The 12,402-nt window shown below is 41.2% G+C and overlaps 1 protein-coding gene across 6 annotated transcripts in view; it reads right to left on the bottom strand.

The window, feature by feature from the left end:
* FAR2 (fatty acyl-CoA reductase 2) overlaps window positions 1-12,402 on the bottom strand; it is a 221,978-nt gene that overhangs the window by 18,862 nt on the left and 190,714 nt on the right. The gene's annotated exons all lie outside the window — the stretch shown is intronic.

The raw sequence follows: 12,402 nt of genomic DNA, 5'->3' as shown, positions 1-12,402 counted from the left end.
TAAAAAAAAACAACAGTACAGTATAATTTTAGCTTGAGATCAGTGATTCTTTGTTTCCAACATGCTACAAGGAACAATGGCTAAAGTCCAATGTTCCTCAAACTTGTTTAGCAACTGTCTAATCAGAGCTAGTATTCCTTTTATTTTGTAATTCTATAGGTCACTTGTGGGCCACAGTGTAGAGATGTTCTTGCTTGTGGAGATGCTTCTCTTTACTGTATATTCGTTCACTGAGAAAAGTAAAAGGTGGAAGTGAGAGAGAAATAGTATTACATAATCAAACAAACTAATCTGGTAGAAAATTCTAGTGTGAGGCTATTTTTTTTCTTTACAGAATTCCATATGTATCCAGAAGCTGTAACAATGAGTGGCCATATACATTCAGTACAGCCCCCTTGAGCCATTAAGGAAAAGAATTCACAAGCCTTGCCTCCAAAAAAGCACAGGTTTGTGCATCATCAAATGAAAGACCAACTCCACTACTTCATCCAGTCAAGGAAGCCCTAGTACACATAAGCATGTTTGATACAGCCTAGCAGAAGTGACATACACAAAAGCTAGTACCCCAACCCTGCATTACCAAGGTCCATAATGACAATCTGCCAAAAGTCTTATGGATTCTGCTCATCTGGAATTTTAAAATTGGCCCTTCCTTGTTATCACTCTGCATATTTGGATCTGATGCATTTGACCTTTGAAGCAATGGGGGAGTGTACTTTGCCTACCACTTTGAGACATGATGACATTACACATTCCAGTAAACAGGCTTTTAACATGCTTTCTTTAAAGAATTTCCAGCTTGCTTACCGCTGTGGCATCTCAGCCCATTACATACCAAATTAGCCTCAATTAACAAAGGCATGAGACATGGGGTGTGGGGAGTGAAATGCCTCAGATCTGACAAAGCTTTGGCCAACCAGATGAGGACTTACAATAAGGCTGAGTTAGCTAACGTGGGCTTGGACAAAACAAGTCCACTGAGAACACTTGCTTGACCTTAGAAATTCACTACTAGTGACTCTCAGCAGAACTGCTTCACTTAAAACCAGCTGTGATTATGGTGCATGGAGAATGAGATGGTCTCTAAAGACAATTACATCTCAAGTCACGTAGAGCTTTAATGACTACAGCCATCACCTTGAATCGCACTCAGAGGCACACTGTAAACCAGTGCAGCGCATGGAACACAGGTGCCCACACAAACCTAATCCACTAGGCAGGCAAGCTGCCACATTTGACAGTAGCTGAAGTGGTTTTCAAGAGTGGTTCCAATAGAGAATGTGGCCCTTAGCTCACTTGGAACTAAGCATGCATGACTGTGACAAGGTCTACATTAGCAAGGAAATTCCTCAACCTCGGAGTTAAATACAGATTTTTTTTAAAAAATGAGCTACTAGTGAGTCCAAGATGTACCCTGAGACTGCCAAATCCCTGGTAAGGGAATGACCCGATCCTCTGACAGATGGATTACTCACAACCCTTATGAATTCAAACCAAAACAATTTTAAGTGAACACACTTATACACACACTTCTTCAGTTTTCACCCATAAACAAGTCGCCGACACTGACAGTAAGTAAATGAAAAGCAAATTAATAGTCCTAGTTAAGGATGCCTGTGTTCTGATGGCTTTGATGGAGGTGGAGAGATATGCAGGAGGGGTTGAGACTGGTGTGTTCTTTCCATAGACTGTGTAGCTGGGCAGGTAACACACTGTAGGAATAATTTCATTCTTTATTTTCCCTGCTTTTGTGGATTTACATTGAGGAGAGTCTCATGTGGGTAGCGTTAACTAGATGTTGGTATTCTGTGGAGAAATTTGAATTAAGCTTCAGAGAATTCAGCGTTTTCATCTTGGTTCTTCACTCAACACTAACCACAAGATGTCAAAACTCCTGATGTCATAGTTTAAAAATCTTTAAAGAGAGGGTATTAAGGTTGAGGAGGAATTGACACCAGTTCTACTCTGAAAAGTGGCAATGTGAAAAGGGCACCTTCTCACTCAGCAGGTCTGTTTCTTGAGTATATTGAGAGTCATTTCTCCTTACTTTAGTGACAAAAATAAACATTTAAAGCCTTTTACCTTAGTTAATCCTGCGGAGCCAGAACTGCTAGGAGAGATGGCTCAGGATTCTGTTAGTTTCTCTGCATTGACAAGACAATTGTTTACTATATTTAGACCTGGGCAAATCCACTTGAAAATAAAGGGTTTGCCCATATAACTGATGGGATAATTTGAAAACAAATGAGCTATCTCCTGTATCTGAGTACCTGATTTAGCTTGCAGGACCTTGTGATGAAACCCTAGAAGGAAAACACCCACCTTACCTCTCCGAATCCAGGTGATAGTGTTAGCAATACAATGTGGTACCTCTTGAACATGGGAGTAAAGTGGTAAATAGAGCTCATCAGGCCCAATGCACTGGAGTATATCTTCTAAACAGTTTCATCATCAACATAGAATAAATTCTTTTATTGTGGAAACTAAGTGGGTTCCATGTTATTTACAAGTGTGGGGAACCTTAGTCTTTGTACTTCAGACGAGGGCAGCTATACTTGACCATAATTACTTCTGTGAATTTTCCTGAATACGCTTGGTCTATTCAAAATCTACATTTGGCCATTTGTTCCTCCACTGAATGCTAGCAAATATCATTCCATGTTTCAGGCATTGATCAGTCTCCAGATCCCTGTCTTGCTATCTTTCCCTCTCCATTAATACCACTTTGGAATGATTACAATGGTGGGTTGGAAAGAGAAGAGTTTTAGTATAATTTCACTAGTTATTTAAAAAAAAAATCTTGCCAAGGAGTGGAGACTGAAATTAGGGATATAAACCAACCCTGGAGAACAGAAGGCTGATGTGTTTGGATGTCACAATGCAAATGGAGTGTCCAGGCCATCTCTTTGCTAATTACAGTGTCAAGCACGTTGGTGCTCAGCAAATAATTATGAGAAACACGCCTAACCCCAGGCACGACTCTGTGGATTAGGTGGGAAAAGCCATGAACTCTGTCCCTTCTCCCCTAAAGGAGAGTTCTTTACCAAGTCTCTTTAAGTCCTGAACAGTGTTCAAGTTTCAGAGTTTATTTAGCCTTTTACTTTTCTAATGGAAACTCACAAGTGTTATTTGCTCCCAGTGATATCCTGGAGCTGTGATAGTGTTTTGATACCATATGCAAAAAGTGTTTAGAGCATCATCTGCTTTTATTCAAACCCAAACATTTGCAAATCCAATTTTCAATTATAAACTGATGGAGGTTTTATTTTGGAAGCAGTCACTTATTTAGTCCTCCATTTGCTACTCCTGCAATCTTTGGCTGTGACAAAAAAAGACAAATCGTTGTTATATTTATAAAATGCAGCCACTCTCATTTCAAATCACATACCAGTCATTGAATTTGGGCAAATCAGCAGTGCCTTCTCTGTGTTAGCTAATTAAGGCTTCTAGCAAAACAGCTGCAGCACGCTGCCCTGTGTTCCTTCTTGATGTGGAAATCATGTTTAACAAATGGCACAGGAGACCAGAGAAAATTCTGAAAAGCAGGAGGCAAACATCACCTTTGTATTGTTTTAGTAAATACCTGAGATGGCTGTGAGACCTACATGAAAATCTCAATGAAGGGAGGTTCGGTGACTGGTTGAAAATATAAAACCATTCTGCACAATTGGCATAACTGGTGCTGTGGCCAATTTATGATCGAAACCACCTTATTCTATCTGGTAGTTTAATTCCTGCCTTTAACTTTTTTCTCTCAAGACTTACACCAGAGAGACCACAGGCCTTATTTCACTGAGTTGGCTGCATTGACATATGTACTATGTGTACCAGCCTCTGTGTGCCTAGGCATGTTGCTCTATAGGAAGTGGCCAGTACTCACAACTGGGGTCAGATTAAGTAGCTAGATTTTCAAAAGAGGTCTGCATGCTGAACACTTTTGAGAATCTGACACTTATTTAAATGCATAAATGGGAGGAAGTTGAGCTCTTTTGAAAATGTGGCTCCAATTAACTTTGAACATCTGGCCTTGAACTTTTTTGAAAATCATCCCCAACCGTTCAAAATCAGTATAAGAGTATCATAGCTATCAGTACAACAAGGCCATTATGTATCTAAACACATATATGTCACTGTATGTGATGGATGTAAAATGTGGGATATATAAGGACACTGGTGTAGGAAGCATCAAAATAGACCATTAATTTTTAGAATATTTTCTCAAACCTTTTGTACACCAATTCTGTTGTAAATAATGTCTAGTAATAAGTGTCCAAGAACTAGGTTTGTGTGGGAAAGAGGTAAATCTGGGCCTAAAATGAGGTATGCAAATTCAAGTAAATTTCAAAATGAAAAGTTGGTTCAAATCAAAAAGTCAACATGTTTAATCTTGAAAATTTCAAATTGAAGCATTTAGACTTTTTCAGAATTTTGTTCAGTTTTTTCAACTGAAGTAATTCAACACAGATTCATTAAACGCTTCAGCTGACCCAAATCTGCATTTTTCAGAAATAATAAAAACCCCAATCCACATACAAACAAACAAAAATAAAATGCACCCCCCCAAACACATTTCGGCCAAAAAATTTCATCCAGCACTAATCATAATGGATGTGTACAAGAGGGCCACATTAAGGTTGTTCAGAGCAGGCAAAGAAACCTGAGCACAAATGAAACCCCAATAGATTTGCTGAAATGACACCAGGACAACTTTCCCTACTCCTCCTTGCTTAATAATAAAAGAAAGTTCTAGAAGTCCATTTAGAATTTCAGTGGGTCAGAATTAGAACTCCTTCTGCCCTACCCAGTTCATCAAGGGAAAACTGAATGGCTTGAAATTCATTAATATTCACACAGTGAAAACCATATTGCAGCCTGTTTGAGTAACTGCTTTTGACTAGAAATTTCAGAACATACTGTGTACGCTGCAGCTAGCAAGATTAACCCACTTTGATTTTATTGGCCAGACCTAAATTGCAGCAAAGCAGAACAAATTGCTTTGAGATTACCTCAGGTTAATGCTTAGCTGTGGGGCACAGACTTTGTAACAATAATAACAAATAATAACTATAACAGAAAAGAGACACAAATATACTTTTAATGGTATGTTGTTATTTCAAAAGGGAATAAAATAACAATTTAAGTAATTGGATAATTTGACATTTAGTGCTTGTCTACACATGGAAATTTAGTGAAACACATATTCCAGAATAATTATTATCCTATCTTGGTATAGGTCCCCACTTATGAATACTCTTATTTCAGAATAAGAATGTCCAGACAGGGGCTTTTACTGAAATAACTATTTCAAATAGCAATTTCAGTAAATTTCCAAGTGTAGACAAGCCCTTAGAATCAACCTGGGGAGTACGGGAAGTAGAAGAGAACTAAAGAAAGATTAACATTTTAGAGAAAACATGTTTTAGCCTAAATTTTTCCATCTGCTATTCCACTGAAAATCCAGTATAACTCCATTAATTTCTATATATTTGTATGGATGTGGAACGGAATTTGTTCCAAAGCAGGGGAAAAAATATTTAGAAATAGTTTCTCAGTGTAAATCAGCACAGATCCATTGGAGTCACTAATTTATGTCTGATGAGGGGCTGACCCTTACTTTCACACCCATGCCGAAAGGGCCAAATTCATCCTTGATTTCACCAGAGTTCGTCCAGGGATAAATTTGGCCCTGGAGGCTTGTTTTGCACTTCTTGCAGCTCATTAATTCTTATGAACTATTTCAACTGCTTGGTGAAAAGAAAATATAATTCATAAAAGAAACATGCAACTAGTCTCAAGAAAGAAATCTCAACAGAGTCATACAATCTACAGTCAGTCCCATTTAATACTTACATGTGAGGGACTCCCTATTTTCACAGCAAAATGATACGTCAGAGACAGTGAAATTAGTTAAGGCATTGCTCCTATTACTAAGCTAATTTCTTATCAGGATCTGGCTCCTTACAAAGAGCCAAATTCTGCTCCCATGCAACCTCATTGATTGTAGTGACACTTTACATCAAGAAAGCTTTATACCAGGGGAAGTGTTATATTAAAAGATGAAAACAGCTAAACTGAAAGATAAAAGAAAACATTGGATAATGATGATACACTAAAAAACTTACTGGAATCAGCCACTCAAAGGGTCAGCAAAATATTGCTTGACTGATACCAAATTTCTTTGATTGAAAGTTGAGCAAAATTTTACTGGATACCACAAGAGCATAGGTCAAAAATATCCTTTAAAAAGGGGATGCTAATTACAGATATCCATGTGTTCAGAGTTTACTGCACATTTAATAATGAACTGTTTAAATTTATGAGTAATTTGTTTCCTTTGTGGAGAATGTATGTTTTAGGTGTTGGGACATATGAAAAGATGCCTGCTTTTCTGGCAAGGAAAGAGAACAGCCAGGTAAAAACCTGAGCCAGAAACCTGACCGGGTAAACAACTGGGTCAGCAACCTGATCAGGTAAACAACTTGGTCAGCGTTCAGCCAGGTAAACAACTGAGTTAGCAAATTAATCTTAGTGCTAGGCAGAAAAAGTGCTTATACAATATGTCATGAATAGCTTTGTAACAATGCATTTAAGGCACACCTGAATGTGGCTGTGCGCTTACTTTTAACCCTATGCTGTGCCCTGTTTTGGTGGACTGATCACTCACTGAAGCAGCGAATAAATGACACGCTCTGTCAACTCAGGAGTTTGTCTGTGAACCTGAGCATTCTGGGTAGCAGGAAGAAGAACCATCAACAGTTTGGTGCCATGACTGGGAGTGGAGCCCATGATGGTCAGCGATCATACAGTCCTGTGGGGAATTTTGAAGGACTATCGTGGGGTCTGGTTGGGACAAAGTAAAGGTCATAACTGGGCTTTGCTATATGGATTTGGTTATCTTTGTGGAAGTTTGAGTCAGTGACAAGGGAGGTCCCTATGACATTGATCCCCAGAAAACAGGGACCTGGGAGGAGATTCAGAAGTCCCTTAATCATGCTAGATCTGAAAGTGCAGGAAGGACAGAAGAAAGCCTGCATTATACAGGGATTAATGAAAGGAATTAATGTGTTATGGAAGCAGTTTGTACTAAGGAGGTTGAACTTCAGACACTGCCCCCGAGCTTGAGGGGGATGGAGAAAGAGGAGAAGCTTTTAAAATACATGCGGTAATAGCTAATCAAGGCTTCCACCAATCATCTAATGATTGTGATAACATACAACAGGAATGGAATGAATTGTTGAATGAGGCAGCAAACTTTAGAGACCAACTGGCTCAATGCCATCATGGGGATCCGCCGGTTCCCAAGGATGGGTCTTTCCCCATGTCCCTCCCTTTTTACTTTTCCCAACCCTCAGCCCCTCCAGTGGTGCCCTATCTGGCTGCCACTATGATTCTAAAATCTGAGATGGATGGTAATCACATCTGCAACACTCTGGATGATAAACTGTTGGCAGCCGAGGAATTTCGGTCTCTATGGAAAAATCCAGGTCCCAACTCATGGGATCACTGGAATAAGTTTTGTCAGTGGCTTTGAATGGCTGCAGATATCACGGAGGACAGCAATTTAAATGATAAAGATTGGAACTAGATGTTGGAAGGTGTATTCAGAGGTTTATAGGCACAAATTGCTGGATGTGTAAACACTCACCAGCCAGAAAGGAAATTTTGTTTGGTAGTCCATCACCTACAAGTGACATGAGTAGGTTACATCTTTGCCTGGGGAAAGCCCCACAGAGGTAGGGGAAAGGGCTATGAATTATTAGAATTTGGCTCATGAACAAATGATTGAGTGGGAAGGAACTTCCAAGAGCATACTGAATCATTATTAATAGAACAACCAGATGCGTGTCCATGGCAATCCTACAGTTGTCACCCCAGCCCCATGATTATGAGCAAACTATTACCCATGCTGAAGCATGGTTAGGGGAGAGGGAGGAGACAGTTCTACCTATAAATGAGGCGAGGGTGTTTCAAGTTGAGGTCAGGAGAGGCATCGATGCATGGACAAGAGGAAGGGGATGGAGAAGAAGGAGCCTGGGTAGAAAGAGGGTAAGAGAATGGATTTCTTTCAGGCAGTTGCAGGAAGAAAAGAAGGCTCTGGAATGTGAGGTAAAAGAATTAGAGGAGAAGGCTGGAAGCCTGTCCCCACAATAAGAGGTGCCATGCCCTGAGGCCACTGCACAACAGGTTTGTCCTATTAAATCAGATAAATGGAGGCAGGCTCATGTTCAAACATATATTAATAGATAGTGGAGCAGCAATTTGCATGACACAAAGTTAGAGAAGGAAATGCTCTAAGGAAGATAATGGAGGTAAAAGAACAGGTAGTAAATGCTAAGAAGGAGATTCTGTCAGCAGCAGTACTTGGAGCCTACAATTTTTTAATAGATCTGGCTAACCTGTGTGAAGTAGCCCACCTGGTCTGAATGTGGTTAAACATTACCAGCCTGTAAACAGAATGGAAGTTACAGAGTTAAAAGCTCTTGTTGCTGTGTAGGCAGAGCACAAGACAGACTGTGGCAGAACAAGTTTTATAGCTAGGATAGAGGGACTTGATCCTCCCACCCCCGCCACCCACAAAAGCAGTATGCTGTGCCCTGCTGCAGATGTAACAGGGAAAGTGCAGCAGCTGCTGCATCAGCGGCGTCAAAAGGAAATTTGGTTTACCTGTTATGCACCTGTATGGTCCGTAAAGAAGCCCAAGAGCAAATGGAGGCTAACTATAGATTATAGAGCCCAGACTGACTATGCAATAGGAGGAGTTAATGTAGTAGTGGTTTATCCACAAATGATTGCTATAATACATCCAGATAGAAACTGGTTTTGTGTTAGATGTGGCAAATGGCTTTTTGTCAATACTACTGACCTGAGCATTCTGGGTAGCAGGGAAAAGAACCAGTCAACACTTAGAAGCTCTTATGTCTTCCACTGGCCTTCTGCGTGACTTTAGGCATGTCACAACACTCTGTGCCTTAGTTTATCTATCTGTAAAACTGGAATAATGATTCCAACTTTCAGGACTTCTGTTCAAGCATGATCCCCATCCCAACTTGGAGCAACCATTACAGGGAAAGTCCTTCTGAACCCCCATAACTCAGGGTTGGAGGAAGCATGCTCACTCGCTCTGTGGGGTGGTGCAAATTCAGTCTGGTCTGCACTAGAAGCTGTGAGAGGCTTGAGCATGCTCAATAAAGATGGGGCCATAAGAGATTTTAGCAGTTAAACCCTAAGAGGTCTGTACTGAGCATGTGTAAACTATGATTTTCAATGGCTATTTTTAGCCAATTATGAGTCAATTTTTATAGGGATGTGTGACGTTATTGATATAAACTGGGACCATATAGAACATAGGTTGCAACCAAGGTCCAGTAGTGGCACCAAATCTTATGTAAAGGGGGTCATATAAGGTGTCTAAGACCAGGTTATGGGTTACTGGTTATGATTATGCTGTCTGTATGTCTGTATCATTTTGTAATTGAAGTTATAAGTATTGGCTCTATACTGTCTGTATTTCAATTTGGTGCTGCAGTTCTGGGACAGATCCCAGACAAGTTGGTGTTAGCTCTGCTAAGCCTGCTTAATGGCCCATTAAGGACCATCAGCTAGACAACTGACCCATTGAGAGGAGGCAGATACGCCTTGTAACTCAGCAAAGTATGCAAGGACTTGCCCATGTGACTCCAGATTCCATTTTGCTGTAACTTTCCACAGTAAGAACAAAGACGTGTTCTTACAGCTGGAAAAGCCTATATAAGGCTAATGCCTCATCTCCATCTTGTCTTCAGTCCTGCTTCTTACCTCTAGAGAGACTTGGCTACAAACTGAAGCTCTACACAAGGGACTGATGACCCATCCCAGAGGGGGATGTACTCCAGAGACTTGATTTGAACCTGCAGTTTACTCCATCACTGCTACAAGCCTGAGGCCATGGCTACACTTACAGTTCTGCAGCGCTGGTAGTTACAGCTGTGTTCGTACAGCTGTGTAGGGCCAGCGCTGCAGTGTGGCCACACTGACAGCTACCAGCGCTGCAGTGTGGCCACATTTGCAGCACTTGCAGCGCTGTTGGGAGTGGTGCATTGTGGGCAGCTATCCCAGCATTCAAGTGGCTGCAACGTGCTTTTCAAAAGAGGGGGGTGGGGTGGAGAGTGACAGGGAGCGTGGGGGAGACAGACAGAGTGGATTTTTGGAGCTAATACTGTTCTCAGCTCCCTGCCTTGCAAGTTCTAAGGACTGGAAGAAACACAGTGCCTACCTTCAATCATTTTAAAAGTTTTGACCTTTCCCCCACCTGTCTCTTATTCACTAAATGCTAATTATGCACTCCTAAATAGCCGTCAGACCACATAAACAGTTGCTCAACATTACCCCTCCCCCCTCTCTCCTCAAGCAAACAGCTTTGAACATTCCAAAGCAATTCTCCTACCTTCGCTGGCTCGCTCGCTGGAGCACAGAGCAGCTGTGTTTGTTTTTTAGCAAGTAGCTACGGGGAGATCGGAGTTCAGCCATTCTTCTGGTTTGTTGTGGACAGGAATTCTGGGATACCTCCTTATACCCCGGAGGCCAATAAAAGCGCTGGTGGTGTCCACACTTGCTGACCAGCGCTGCATCACCAGCGCTGGAATCGCTACACCCGAGGCAGACCAGGTATACAGCCAGCGCTGCAACCAGGGAGTTGCAGCGCTGGCTGTGCTTTGCAAGTGTGGCCACATCCTGAGTTGCAGCGCTGTAACCCCCTCACCAGCGCTGCAACTCTCCAGTGTAGCCAAGCTCTGAACTAAGAACTTTGCCATTACTGTATGTAATTGATTCCATTTAACCAATTCTAGCTCTCATTTCTATCTTTTTCCCTTTATGAATAAACCTTTAGATTTTAGATTCTAAAGGATTGGCAACAGCGTGATTTGTGAGTAAGATCTGATGTGCATATTGACCTGGGTCTGGGGCTTGGTCCTTTGGGATCGAGAGAATCTTTTTCTTTTACTGGGGTGTTGGTTTTCATAACCATTCATCCCCAGGACGGGTGGCACTGGTGGTGATACTGGGAGACTGGAGTGTCTAAGGAAATTGCTTGTGTGACTTGTGGTTAGCCAGTGGGGTGAAACCGAAGTCATTTTTGTCTGGCTGGTTTGGTTTGCCTTAGAGGTGGAAAAATCCCAGCCTAGGGCTGTAACTGCCCTGTTTAAGCAATTGGTCCTGAATTGGCACTCTCAGTTGGGTCCCGCCAGAACCGCATTGTCACAGGATGGCATAAGGGTCATCTATGACACAAAGTCCACTCCTCTTCCAAATATCAATTATTTACTCCAAAGCATGGGCATGCTAGAAGATCTCAAAGAAAAAGTTTGCCTGTATTTTTTTTTAACATAGGAAAACAATGTATTTTTCCCTACCTTTGTTCTCAGAAATGGCTGGACCATTTTGACTGTAATTTTCCAGAACAATTCAGCCTGAGGCAGACATTTGTCAAGGGAAATTTCAGCTCAAACAATTACATTTTGGCAAAGTTATAAGCACTTGAAAATGGTATAATAATGGAAAGTGCTACCAGTCCTGCCTTTAATAAGGATTATTGGGTGAGGTTCTATGTGTTATGCAGGAGGTCAGATCTTCATGGTCCCTTCTGGCCTTAAAAAATCTGTGTATATGAAAAGTACTCACCACAAGTCCTGGAGTGTAGGAAACATGTGAAAAGGACAGAGGATAGATAGGAAGTACACGGAGAAATGTTCAGAAAGTCTGTCATGTATAAAGGCCATTTAAAAAGCATGTATTCTTATTTCTAGGAAATGGAAATTCAAATTGTGTACTTGCTTTTGAAGATAATACTTATGTGCTAAGCCTGAACTACTAATGTGGTAATATCCCCTTTCCAGCCTACTCCAGAAACAGTCCCACTTCATTTAGGGCAAAATTCTGCCCCCAAATCTACAGTACATCTTTCCATTGCAAATTCTGCACTCAATCCCCATGCAAATGCCCACTGACCTCAATGGCAGCTCTGGGCAGATTATGCTCTACAGATCTGCACTGCGGATCAGAGAGAATTTTGCCCTCAGTCCACTTACAAAGCTGAACTGCTCATGCACAAGCTTGTCTTGTGCATCTGGATGCAAGTGGATGGAGCTGAACTATCAGAAATGCAAGCTTCTGTTACACAGTCTAACTAGGAACTTGGATTCGTCAGACTAATGAGCACCGTAATAGGACAAGATTAGGTACAACCCATTTATTTATCAGTATTTTCATCAGTAAAATTACAGCTGAAAATAAAACAGAAAAGATGACAAATGGGAGTGTTATGAAGGCTTTGACCCTGACTAGCAGTACAAAGACAGTTTGTTCGAGGCAGTGGAGAATCAGGCCTAGTATGTTTCTGCTGCAGTATACTGACTGATTATGCTG

This window comes from Gopherus flavomarginatus, chromosome 1, assembly GCF_025201925.1.
Source record: "Gopherus flavomarginatus isolate rGopFla2 chromosome 1, rGopFla2.mat.asm, whole genome shotgun sequence".
Taxonomy (NCBI): domain Eukaryota; kingdom Metazoa; phylum Chordata; order Testudines; family Testudinidae; genus Gopherus; species Gopherus flavomarginatus.
The sequence above is the reverse complement of the archived record's forward strand: the minus strand, read 5'-3'. Positions and strand labels throughout refer to the sequence as shown.